Source organism: Physella acuta, unplaced genomic scaffold, assembly GCF_028476545.2.
Source record: "Physella acuta isolate Inbredline_101_S28 unplaced genomic scaffold, ASM2847654v3 ptg001247l, whole genome shotgun sequence".
NCBI lineage: Eukaryota > Metazoa > Mollusca > Gastropoda > Physidae > Physella > Physella acuta.
Window position 1 is genome coordinate 34,367 of NW_026732763.1, and position 14,564 is coordinate 48,930.

Sequence of the window (14,564 nt, forward strand, 5' to 3'; positions counted from 1 at the left end):
GCACGGCTGGTTCGTAAACAGGGTCATTTGTAAAGCGGAAGGTACGTGAAACCTAAAATTGGACCTTCGTAAAACGGGACGTAGGTAAAACAGGACTTTCGTAAAACGGGACATTCGTAACTCGAGGCACTAGAAAAAAAAATTGTTTACCTGTGTCGTCATAGGAAGCCCCAACAAAAACCCGACGACACACGTGCAGATCCTGAAGTAGGTGGCGACACTTTTTCTCCGGAAGTACTCAAACTCGTCCTGGAGGGCTGTTAGTACCGTCTCTACACTGGGGAACTGGAACAGATGTAGAACGGGGGGAGGGGGGGGAGAATCATACTGAAATAAGTGGAACAATCGCAGAAAGGGGAAGCGGCTCACGTTGAAAATAGAAAAACTGTGGAATTTATTTAGTGATATCTGACTCTTAAAGTCATTGCAATTACAAGCTGTACTCTAACAAGAAAATGTAATTGTGTATTGTCGCTAACAAAACCGAAAGTCGTCGGATATGCGTGTCTCTGATAAGACTCTGTTTGAAGTCCATGAGTCCACCCAGCTCTTGTGGGTACCAGACACACCAAAATAAAAAAAAAACTCACCTGTGTCCCCAGCCCCAAACACACCAACATGAAAAAACTCACCTGGGTACCCAGCCCCAGACACACCAACATGAAGAAAAAAGCGAACGACCAAAACTGTGGCGCCGGGAGTAATGCCAGGGCTTGTGGGTAGGCAACAAACACAAGACCTTGACCTGAGAATAAAATAATTACACGTGACATTTCGAGAGTTAATGAACCTTTCTATGACAACACACTTTGTAATATGTACATCTGAACGGTATTATTATATACGAGCCGGCCCGCGGCATAACATACGCCGCTATTTAGTTGTTGTTTTTTCTACTTTTCAGTAATTCATAATTTGTGAATTCGACAGTACCAACGCTGCCACTGAAAATATTTCTTTAAAACACTATAAGTAGCTCGTTAAGGACCATAACCCCCCCCCCCCCCTTCCTTCCCCCCTTCCCCCCCTCCCCCCCCCCCCTACGTTTGAAACCGTTTCAAACTAAATTATCTGCCCTTATCGTCATTAAACCCGGCTCTGCTTGTAAACATTTAGAGTGAACCACAGCTCACTAAGACCATGTAGGGGTGGGGAGGTAGGGAGCGCGTTTACAGCTTGTTTTCTAGCGTCTCCTAGAAGATAATTATATGTATAGATAGATATAAAAAACACACATTGAGGCAGTGGTAATTCCAGGGAAATTAATATAAAACACTCAGGAGGAAGACTGAAAAACTCGAATGAAAAAGAACCCGCTTAGTGATTTTGTAACAATCAGAACACAAAGATAAATATGAGCAGGCTTTTAATTCAAAAAGGTGGTATTTTAATTGTTTAATTAAATTTTCATTTGAAGTTGAGTTATGTCAAATAATGTTTTAATTTTTCTGTTAAAAACACAACTAATGCTTAAGCTGAAACTATTCTGTTTGCTTGCAATGGAAGCAGGATACAGATCTCTACTCATCACATTATTAGCTTTTTATTAGCTATTTAGCTATTTGACATGATGTTTTTGTTTCAAATTCCCAAATCCTCCCCCCCCCACCCGCTCTCTCCTGACGGTGTGTAACTCATGATACTAAACACCATTCATCCTCCCCTACCCCCACCAACCATCTTTCCGTGATTGCCCCAAACATGCATAATTGATGATAACAATCCAATTCTTCGTTTTTGATTGAAAGTTTAGACTGTATTTCAACCAACACAATTAAGTACTTCGTTTCAACTTGTTATGCGCCATTAGAAGCCGCTGACCTTGATTTATTTTTTAATTTTGTTTTTTTTTGGATTTGTATCCATAGCCTCTGTCCAACCAAGAAACAAACACTACAGGGCAGCAGTTGTTTGATTTTAGAGTTTTAGAGTTTTAGAGTTTTAGAGTTTTAGAGTTTTAGAGTTTTAGAGTTTTAGAGTTTTAGAGTTTTAGAGTTTTAGAGTTTTAGAGTTTTAGAGTTTTAGAGTTTTAGAGTTTTAGAGTTTTAGAGTTTTAGAGTTTTAGAGTTTTAGAGTTTTAGAGTTTTAGAGTTTTAGAGTTTTAGAGTTTTAGAGTTTTAGAGTTTTAGAGTTTTAGAGTTTTAGAGTTTTAGAGTTTTAGAGTTTTAGAGTTTTAGAGTTTTAGAGTTTTAGAGTTTTAGAGTTTTAGAGTTTTAGAGTTTTAGAGTTTTAGAGTTTTAGAGTTTTAGAGTTTTAGAGTTTTAGAGTTTTAGAGTTTTAGAGTTTTAGAGTTTTAGAGTTTTAGAGTTTTAGAGTTTTAGAGTTTTAGAGTTTTAGAGTTTTAGAGTTTTAGAGTTTTAGAGTTTTAGAGTTTTAGAGTTTTAGAGTTTTAGAGTTTTCTCTCCGCAGTTTCGTAGCCAGGAATAGGTCATGGGAGTGGTTCAAAAATGTTTCCATACGCATATAATCATATTTGTATATATATATATATATATATATATATATATATATATATATATATATAAATTGGGGTCGGGGTCCATGGGAGGGGTTATAATCCCCTTCCCCCAAACTCATCCTTGCCTATGCCACTGTCTCTCCTATAGACATACAAACAATCGAGACCAAACTTTAAATTTACCACTTGTGGAGACCTCCCTTATAGGCACGCCAGTGGCCTCTGACATGTAGCCCAGGATGGAGAAAATGGCGAATCCGGCGTAGAAGCTGGTCAGACAGTTAAAGACGGACATCACAAAACTGTCCCTGTGGGAATGGAACATGTTCGAAGCGCGAATTGACATAATTATAAACAATAATACAATCAAGACAATACGAATTGGGGTAGGGTACAAATAACTCATTGAGAATACTCTCTGTACTTAAAATACGATTTTCTTTTTTTTTGTAAGTGAAGGTGGGGAGGTGTGCGTATTTGTTTGTATGTGTGTGTGTATGTGTGTTAGTATGTATGTCTTTGTGTGAATGTATGTGTGTGACTGTGTGTGTATTTCTGTGTGTGACAGCGTGTGTGCGTGTATGCCTCAGTATGTAGGTAAGTGAATGTGTTTGTGTGTGTCAAGTGTGTGAGCTCGTATTCACGCTTTAAACACGCTAAATCGGTTTCTCGTAACTCAAATTTTGCTCGTATGTCGAGGCAGCTACTGTATATTGACGATCTAATGGACAAGAGAGACATAACGTGGACATGCCTGAGTGCGTTGTTATGAAAGTCGTTATAACTGGCCATGGCCGTCAAACTTCCGCTACAACAGCCGAGGGAGAAAAATATTTGAGACGCGGCGCTTTTCCAAACCTAGTGGTCAAAGGGAGATAACCATGAATAATAGAAACTTCGAAACCTACCCTGGTTAATCTTCTTTATTAATTTTTTTTTTATTGTTAAGAATAAAGAATAAAGATTGATCTTACAACGTACTTAAAAACATGTTCTTTAAAAAAAAAAGAATTAAATTTAGAACAATTCCGTTAACGAGTACCACAACTCGTGTTCAAGTAGAAAGTAAAATAAACACAGCATTTGAGACTTGCCGGTCTATAGGGCTGGTGAAGTAGAGTTCACTTGTTTACCTGACCACGACGAATGAGGCGATAGAGTGGTCAGCTTTATTCCTAGCCTCATTTTCGTTACATAACCTGAGTAAGTTACCTATAAGGCTGTGTTGTGTTCGGAATGTCGTACAGGCTCCAGCCCGGGTTTTGAACTCTAGACTTTAGAGTTAGCAGTCTTCAGCTCTACTTACCGCAGACATCGTACTGTCATTTATATTTTGTAAAGCCCACAAGCGGCTGTAGTGAACGAGTGAGGGGGGGATACAAGGGGGTGAATGTTGTTTACACTTTGTAACCTGCCCGTTCGTCCCTGTTCAATCTTCGTGTTGTGAGTTGTTTCATTATAAACTGTGTGTGAGAACGTGTATGATAACCTCATTTCTGTTCAGTTCTTCTACAAGGTTAGTGTAGGCTAGTTATGTACGTTTAGATAGCTACTGTATCGTAGTTTGTGTACTACCTTAAGTATTATTATTTAGAATATCCTGTGTTTATGTAGATAGTATAGATAGTATTAAACTCTTTTAGAGTTAACAAGCCGTTGTTTCATTTAGTCTTGTGTTCTCTAACCCGTTTGTGCTTGTACGTCTAATATGTTGTGTGACGCACTGGATCACCAGTAAAGGCGTGTCCGTGTGTTCACAACAGTACCACCCCCCCCCCCCCTCCTACCGGAAATGTCCTGGATATATTTAACACATTCTTACCTCTGAGTCTTTCAATGTTTCGAAATTTGGCGTCAGGTAGTAGGATATCCCTGACCTTGACCCCTTCAAGGTCAGACCTTTCACCAATAACACCGTCAGTATAACGTAGGGGAAGGTGGCGAAGAAATAGACGCACTGTACAAGGGGAGGTAATCAAATTACATAATGCCGATTACATAATGCCTATTAAACAATAATGCTGTGCAAGTAATGAATGTGTTACTTTGTAAATGTAGGACTTACTTATTATTTTTTTTGTAAATCAACTTTAAAAATAAAATGGGTTAATTTTCATGTTGACTTTTTGTACAACTTTAATTTTTAAAATATTTTCGTTTCTTAAATTTCGGCTTTGTTATATCTTTTGCATAGGGTTCGATATTCGCCTTAGATTCAGATTAGCTGTTCGTTTGTAGTGGTAGAGAGGTTTTCGATATATGTTGGTGATAGGACGTAGCCTTACGAAGTGCAGCCGTATAGGGCACAATGGCTTTGTCCTGAACACCCATAGATGTAGAGCTTTATTTACTGCACGTGTTTGTATGAAGGTCGTACTCACCCTTGACGTGCAAGTATGTATGGCGTTTTCGTTTTTTGACGTTTAAATGTATTTTGACGTGTGTATGTGTGACGTACTTAATTGTGGCGTGGACGTACTTAACTGTGGCGTTGGTGTATGTATGACGTACTTGACTGTGACGTGGGTGTATGTATGACTAACTCACCTTGCCCATGGTTTTAACACCTTTAATCAACGCTACACAGATAATTAGCCAGCCCAGCAGATTACATAACGTTAAGTCCCATTTAATTTTCCCCAGGTAAAAAATCCCTTGGGTCAAGTCTAACACGTAGTTCCTGAAAATGTCATTTGATATGTCATTTATTATGACATTTTGTCATACTTTAATTAAAAGATTGTATGTGTTTATTCTAGTCGACTTAAGGTACATGAAGCAAGATTTAAATTGATTAACAAATGTCATTTGATGTGTCATTTATGATGACAATTTGGCCAACATGCTTAAAATGAAATGTGTTCATTCTAGATGACTGAAAGCACACATAGCAAGTTTTACACTGATTAATATTGAGCCAATTAAATGTTTGTTAATTAAAATTTTTGAATACTCTGAACCATAAGGACCCATGGAGACTTACGAGTAATATTCCTCTGAGGGGCTTTTGATGTTGTATTTGTTAAATTTGATGTCAGCTGGAGATATAAATAGTAACAGCTGACGCGAATGTCAACAATGATAACACAGACTCATTCAAATTTAACGTGACACTATTGACACACCAACGTGTCAAACCAACGTGACACACCAACGTGAGACATCAACGTGACACACCAACGTGACACACCAACGTGAGACATCAACGTGACACACCAACGTGACACACCAACGTGACACACCAACGTGACACACCAACGTGAGACAGCAATGTGACACACAAACGTGACCCACAAACGTGACACACCAACGTGACACATCACAGTAACACCGATTGTAGCAGCTAGAACTGCCATAATTACATGTCGTTGTTTTACATATTAACATTACACCTATCCTAGTTACACCTATCCTAGTTACATTTTTACTTATGTATCATATATCTTAGTCACACCTATCCTAATTACACCTATCCTAGTTACACCTATCTTAATTACATACATGCTAGTTACACCTATCCTAGTTACACCTATTCTAGTTACACCTATCCTAATTACACCTATTCTAAATACACTTATCCTAATAACAACTAACCTAATAACACATATTCTAATTACACATATCATAATAACGCCTATCCTGACAACTCCTATCCTATTTACGCCTATCCTAAATACACCTATCAACAATGATAACAAAGAATCATTTAAAGTTAACGTGACACTATTGACACATCAACATGTCACACCAACGTTACACATCCTAGTAACACCGAATGTAGCAGCTAGACATGCTATAATTACATATGTCGTTGTTTTACATACCAACATTACACCTATCCTTGTTACAACTATCCTAGTTACATTTTTACTTGTGTATCATATATCCTAGTCATACCTATACTTTTTACACCTATCCTAGTTACACCTATCCTAATTACGCCTATCCTATATACAACTATCCTAATTACAGTTATCCTAATTACACCTATCCTAATTACACCTATCCTAATTACACCTATCCTAATTACACCTATCCTAATTACACCTATCCTAATTACGCCTATACTAATTACACCTATCCTAATCACACCTATCCTAATCACGCCTATCCTAATTACACCTATCCTAATTACACCTATCCTTATTACACCTATACTAATTACACCTATCCTAATTACACCTATCCTAATTACACCTATCCTAATTACACCTATCCTAATTACACCTATCCTAATTACACCTATCCTAATTACACCTATCCTAATTACACCTATCCTAATTACACCTATTCTAATTACACCTATCCTAATTACACCTATCCTAATTACACCTATCCTAATTACGCCTATCCTAATAACGCCTATCCTAATTACACCTATCCTAATTACACCTATCCTAATTACACCTATCCTAATTACACCTATCCTAATTACACCTATCCTAATTACACCTATCCTAATTACACCTATCCTTATTACACCTATCCTAATTACACCTATCCTAATAACATATATCCTAATTACACCTGTCCTAATTACACCTATCCTAATTACACCTATCCTAATTACGCCGAACGATCTCCCAACCTACAGCAATTGAGACCCGTTCTATCGTACACCATGGCTGGCGACAGGAGGCTGAGGTTCGAATCCACCCGGCGGCAGTAGCAGGTGTTCCACCTGTTATCGCAGGTGGTCCAGGGCAGGTGGGCCTGGAAGGAGGCGAACATGTAGAAGAAGGCGACGGAGACGATGATGTTGTAGTAGACAGAGATGAGGCCTGACATGACGACCATTGTGTAGCCTAGACCTGTGGGGGGGATAGATAATGCATTGAGGTTCTCTAGTGACACATCGGGGTGGGGGAGGGTGGGGGTGGGGGGAGGAGGAAGATATAGCATAAGGTTCTCTAGTGACACATCAGGGTGGGGGAGGGGGGTGGGGGGGGGGGGGTGGGTGGGGGGAGGAGGAAGATATAGCATGAGGTTCTCTAGTGACACATCGGGTGGGAGAGGGTGGGGGGGGGGGGGTTGGGAAGATATATCATGAGGTTCTCTCGTAGCACATCAGGGTGGGGGAGGGTGGGGCGAAAAAGGACGGGGGTCTGCTACACGGCTGTTAGTAACCCGTTCACATTGTTTCTATCCCTAAACACAGGCCTTTCCTAAACACTAATCATGACCTTGATTCTAACCTAGAATACTAACAGTGGTACTGGCAGCTGTCGTTTGCCTAATGATGGTGAAATTCTACCCCTCCTGCTACCCCCCCCCCCTTTCGCCAGCCCGAGGTTTTGCCTAACGATGGTCAAATTGTACCCCCGCTATCCCCCATCCCAACCCGCATTTGCTGAATGATGGTGAAATTCCACCCCCCACCCCCCCCCCCCCCCCATTCCAATAGAATTTGTATAGAAAATATATATAGTATAACCAGTATCCGCACCCCACCCCTGATAATTTCAATAAACCCCGCCCCTCCCCCCCCAACCCCTTAAGTCTGAAAGAAACACTGAACCCTCCCCCAGACTTACCTTTAAAGAGCACATTGACATACCAGGCTGTGATAGGACCTAGACTGGAGAACTGACCGAATAAAATCTCCAGGCAGAACAAAGGGATCCCAATACAGAACAAACTGATGACGTATGGAATAAGAAAGGCGCCTGGGGTGACACCAAAATAAAATAAACATCTTCATTAACATTTGAAATACAATGAACTAAAATATATGCATTGTCAACTTTAATATCATTCAATATAAACAATATTTACATGTAACTAACAAGTAACTATTGTATTACAAATTTTTATTTTAAACCTAGAAATCACCATTTGTTTTCTCCTACCTGGTAAGATGTGTGTGAAAGAACAGGTCAATAAAGATTATAAATACATTCGCGTGCTTGAGAAATTCAAAACCAAACTGTTAACCTCCACTGCATGTAGCACGTACATTTACCTCTTTGTAACACACACCGTCACACCTACCCCCACCGTCACACTTACCCCCACCTCACACTTACCCCCGTCGTCACACTTACCCCCAATGTCATACCTACCCCCACCGTCACACTTACCCCCACCTTTATACCCCCCCCCGTGACACTTACCCCCACCTTCACACTTACCTCCACCGTCACAATTACCCCCACGGTCATACTGACCCTCACTGTCACACTTACCCCCACAATCACAGTTACCCCCCACCGTCACACTTACCCCCCCCCCGCCATCAAATTTACCCCCAACCATCACACTTACCCCCACCGTTGCGATAGACGAGGTGTGGGAACCTCCATATGTTACCCAGGCCCACGGCGAATCCAACACAAGTGATAATAAATTCAAGATGGCGTCCCCAGCTAGGCCGGACTTCCTGAATGGATAAAAAAAATATCTCAGTACTAGTACCACACAAATACGACTTCACTAACTATCGCGCCGAGTAAATACACGATTTAAAACGCCCACTACTGTTGCCATAGTTACGAGTTCTACTTACAAAAGACCGAATGCTGGGGAGGATATTTAATATCCCGTCTCGCGATCCTATCCTGTCAGACATGGGAGCTGACCGCGTGTGGTTTCTCTTCGTTAATGATTTTCTTGGGTTGTTTCCCTTAGCAAACAAAAAAGAATTAAAAAAAAATATTTTAACCGCAGACCGTAACTTTCACAATAGAGTAACTGGTTATATTATTTTAAATAAATGAAAAATAATTTTTAGAGATGTGTGTTGATAACATGTGAAAAAGTCTTTTGTTCCTATTGTTGTTACAGTTATAAAAAAAAGTTTTTTTTTTTAATTTCTCGGCGTATAAAGGGTTTTGTGGTCAGCTCTATGCCCTGTCCACACTTTTTTCCCTAACGTGAGTCAGGTATCCTTCTGAGCTTGGACGAATCGAACTCGAATCTGTCGGGTTAGCAGTCGTATGCACTACCATTTGACCACGGCGTCTGACAGAATTACATATAGCTTTTTGCATGTATTCTATGTTTAACTGTATAAAAAGTTCCGATTTGATTGGCTTATGTAATACCGATGTAATCGTAACAGAATATTGTCCGTTTTGATCGTAAATATGGAAAACACTAACCCTAAATAGTACTATCAGGGCAGGGTTTCTTTCGGACAATTTTCTTCGGGGGGGGGGGGTCTTATATATCCGTGGTGGAGAGGTTAGTGCGGACTTTTAAAAGTATGTATATGTATACATATTATATGTATACATAAAAGTATATATATATATATATATATATATATATATATATATATATATATATATATATATATGGGTGGGGATTGTGGTGCTGTGGGCGACAAGATGCCTGAAAGAAACTATGAGCTGTATTACAATCAATTGTCACTTTGAATAAGCTCTGTGTACTTTTCAAAATCAAGTTCTCTAATTCCTTGTGTTGGACTGACTATTTTATCGATAACAAAATAAATTTCTTAACTTTACGTAAATAATATGTGTAATAAGTAATTGCTTTAAGTTTATTATCTTAACAATCTCAACCTTAGAATTACTAATCACGCTTTAAACTGCGACACTGCTGATCATAATATAAAATGTTTTGGTTTTATTTTGTTTATACAGGAAGTAAAATAAGATCCGATTAGCACCATTTGTGTACCTTTTAAACCAGGTTTTCCCGTTTCAAAATAAAGCATTTTTTAACATTGTATTCTGTGTTCAAGAGAATATTGTGCTATTTGAATGGATGCGGCAGAGTTTAGCGAACACGGAGATACATACCTGTAGTTAAACTGATTAAAATTTCAAAGTTGCAGCATTAAAATTCTCATATTATGTTCTAACTTGAGCAATATTTAAAAAAAAAAATGTTTCAGTACCTATAGCAACGAAGAGTGGGTAAATACTTTATTATGTGTTTTCTTCGACGTCCGCGCATAATCTACAAACAGTGAGTGCTCATCCAACAACTCTTTGGTCGGGCCGATTTCAAAAAGATGTAGTCCCGAGATGGTTTAAAAAAAAAAAAAAACTATTTAAAAAAATATTTAAAAAAAAAAAAAAAAAAAAAAAAAGATGAAAAAAAAAGAAAAAAAAAAAAGAAAAAAAAAGATTATTTTAATCACAAAGCCGACTCGGCGATAGAATTTTTAGTGGCTTGAAATCGGTCTTGCCTCCTAACGGCTTTGTTGTAAAACATCTACTCTTGTCTATGTGCTATTTACGTAGCTCGCTCTGGTTGAGTGGCACGGGGTTCGCTGAACCTCGGGCGTGTTGTAGAAAGGCTCGGCCCCAAATCACGTGGTTAGTGTACCTAGACACTGGCGTGTAAACCCATCACGTGAACCTTGACCTAGCTAAACAAATTTGTCTAATTTTCTTGGCGATTTGTATCTAGATATTAGTCTCCACTTCCAATCGATTTGGTAACTAAGAGCTTTGATACTCGTTGTTACGGAAATTGGGAATTCGTTTTTCTTAGAACACGATTCTGCTTGGGTTTACCACTTGCTTTAGGGTAGTGTGTTTATCCGTGCCTAGTTTAGCCTACCCAGTTGTTGGTGAGTACTACAGCTTCAGTGAGTGGCCGCCGTGGTTAGCTGGACGAGTTTTTCTGTTCAGTTTACGGAGCGGCTGGTGCCTGGTTCTAATGCCATGGTACCTGTCTGTAAGCTGACGGTATGCTTGTGTAGCTGAGAGCTCGGATTTTTTACTGTGGTGTGTAGGCGTCCAAAGGTGGTATTTTACACTAAGGCACTCGTAAAAAAAACCTTAGTGTATTTGATCAAGTCGTTTTAGCCTGTCCTGTGTAAATTACACAGCGTACCATACGGATCTTAGACCCGCGTTTTTTTTTTGCTTTTTCTTCAATGTGTTGTGTAGGTTTGGTGAACCCATACACTTAACTTTAGCGAAAGGCGTGAGTTGATCAGGACATCTATTTGTTGAACAACATTGGGCCTTGTTATTGAAAAAAAATTTCTTTAGGTCCCTTATAGGGCCAATACAAATTTACCTCGAAACGGTTGGTTAAATGTGTTTTTACCTATGACCTTTTTCGTTCTGAAAAGTGTTAAATAAATGTGTCCAAATTAGTAGGCTTTCTTACCCAACTATTCCGCACTATTATACGCGTGTCATCATGTTCATTAGGTGCGCAATAAGTTTTTATTCATGAAACTATTGCGAATGAAACAAACAAAATTTAAGTACTGAATTTTCTTAAAAATAAAAAACATTTTAATATGAAGCTTTTATGTAATAATGCACTAAAAAGTAGAAAATAAATAATTTTAGTAATTAAAAATGGATTAAAAATTATGTCTATATCCCGAGTTACCAGCCTCGGTAGTGTTATAGAAGAATATTCGAGAAAGTTTAGGGGAGATCACTCCCGGTTTATTTTTAAGCTCTGCCCATCTTCCCATAACATCCTCAGCAACTAGCGTACTTGAACACATACAAATAAAACGAACACAACTACTCATTTTAGTTGCAATAACAACGCACATTTATTTCTTAAATTATCCCACAATAAGGAAAATAGGCAGGAAAAAGATCACTTTTTTACAACCATAAAACGTAACTTTCAATAACACATCAGTTACGTAAACGACAATTGGGTTGGGAGTTTGTGAAACAGACTTTTCGAGACAAACATTTCACTGTTGTACACAGGCTGATTGGGTATTCACTTGAGATAATTCCCATTTTTCCTAAATTTTGAAATTTTAAAATACAATTTTTATGACTAATTGTTGTTCTAATTAGATTGATAATTAGGCAAACTTGCATTGTATCGAAGAACATCTAAAAAGTTGGAACAAAATAGCTACATGCGAAGCTGGTTAAAATTGAGGTATTAAACTTACCACTGTTAAAAAAACAGCAGTTAAACACTGTTAAAATAACAAGTCATTATTAATCCTTCTTAAATTTACCACTCTAAAATCAACCTCTTTTTAATTGACCTGTTTTAAATTAATCTCTGTTTAATTAACCTCTGTTAAATTAACCTGTTTAATTAACCTTTGTTTAATTAACTCCTGGATTCAGGAGTCACCCAGACAAATCTTGCGTGGCTCTACTGGAGGTCACTGCTGACGTCACTTCCTCCCTCCGCCGGCACATGTTGCTGACCAGTGTCCAGACCCGCTTGTTGCAGGTGAAGGAGAGGAACAGGAACACGCCCTGTAGTCCCGTCAACAAGATCGAGATGATCCTGACATTGGAAAATAATTTGAAATCAATCACAAGAAATATAAAAATAGATGTAAAATGTATCGGGATTTTCCAGTTATAAACACAACCGAAATTATCCTAGGTTCTTAAGATGAGAAAAATGATATCTTAAAGAGTCACAATTAAAAAGTATTGAGATGGCCCAGCTGCATGAATATATCGAGTTCTTAATATAGCTTAAAGTATCGAGTATGACCGGGTACAAACCATATCGAGTTGATAATGTAGTTTAAAATATCGAGTATGTCCTGGAACACACAATATCGAGTTGATAATGTAGCTTAAAGTATCGAGTATTTTCGGAAAGTATCGAGTATTTTCGGATAACCAGCTTATTGAGTTGATATTGTAGCATAAAATATCAAAGTGGCAAAAAAATAACGATCCGATAGTAACATTTTATTTTAAAAAGTAGAACTGATTAGATCATATGCAATTAAAATGATAATTTTTTTCAACTTCTCTTTTCGAGCCTGAAAGCCACATCGAAACGTAAAATTGCATTCTAAAAACCGAAAATTGCCAAGCCAAATCGAAATCTAAATTTTCATTCTAAAAGCCGAAAATAACAAAACAACATCGACATTTAAATTCTAAAAACCAAAAATTACCAAACAACATCAGAGTTCAACACGACAGCAAGGAGATCAACCACCAACGATATTCCTGTAAGGGTCGACAGTTTGACATAGACAAATATGATTCTGTGAGTTCTGCGAGCAAACTCGGAGGCCTGCAGACGGCTAATCTTGTGGATGTTGTAGGTTGTCGCCGCGAAAAGACCAATGTTGGCAAACGTAGTAGCAGTGACCGGTGCTAACAGGAAAAGTGCTTTAAAAAAATTAAAAACAAATTAAAAACAAAATTTGGATTTAACACACACACACACACACACACATACACACACAATGACATACGGACACAGTTGCAAAATTATGTTTTTTCCGACTCAGGGAGGTGTAAAGATTTGTGAAAATCTCGTCCATTTTTTTGCACGATTACAATATTTCCTCTATACTTCATATTCGAGAAAGTAAAAATTAACGTTTTGCTTTAAGTTCTATTCAATATTCTCAGCGATTTGACCAAAATAATGTACCAATGCAAGTTTGCATCCAAACACATTTGTGTCCTTTATTAAAACTAGATCGGTATTTTTGAATAATACGCAAAAATCACGAGTATGTGTATGTTTATGAAATAACAATGAAACGTTGTTAAAGAAACGGAATCACGGTATCGCCGTTTTCGGTGGCTATAATCACCATGAGTAAGGTTTTAAAAAAGTATGTCATTCGACAGGCTACTTACCGAAACTTAGTCTAGACTCCAAGAAGCAATCTTTGAGACCGTAGCCAATGGTATTCCCATCCATACTTACCAACACATAGTCTAGAGTCCATAAAGCAATCTTTGAGACCGTAGCCTATGGTACTCCCATCAGACTCAACAATCGACTTGACGATAACAACACCGACTATAACAGCAGGGGGCACAAGCGAGATCAGTGTTTTCCGGAGCAGACGATCATTCTGGTAGGGGTCGTGGTCCAGGTTTCGTGTGGATGTGGAGAAGATCTGGAACATCTGCAGGGTGGCGAGGAACATCCACATGAGCATCCACAGCCACAGGAAGTGTGTGGCCACGCCCATCACCGTACAGAGGCCGCCGGGTGGGGTGCTGTGGGGTGGGGTGTATATGGAGGACTTAAAGAATATTGACTTGCACATTACCAATACCATATGTATATGTATATGTATATGTATATGTATATGTATATGTATATGTATATGTATATGTATATATATATATATATATATATATATATATATATATATATATATATATATATATATATATATATATATATATATATATAT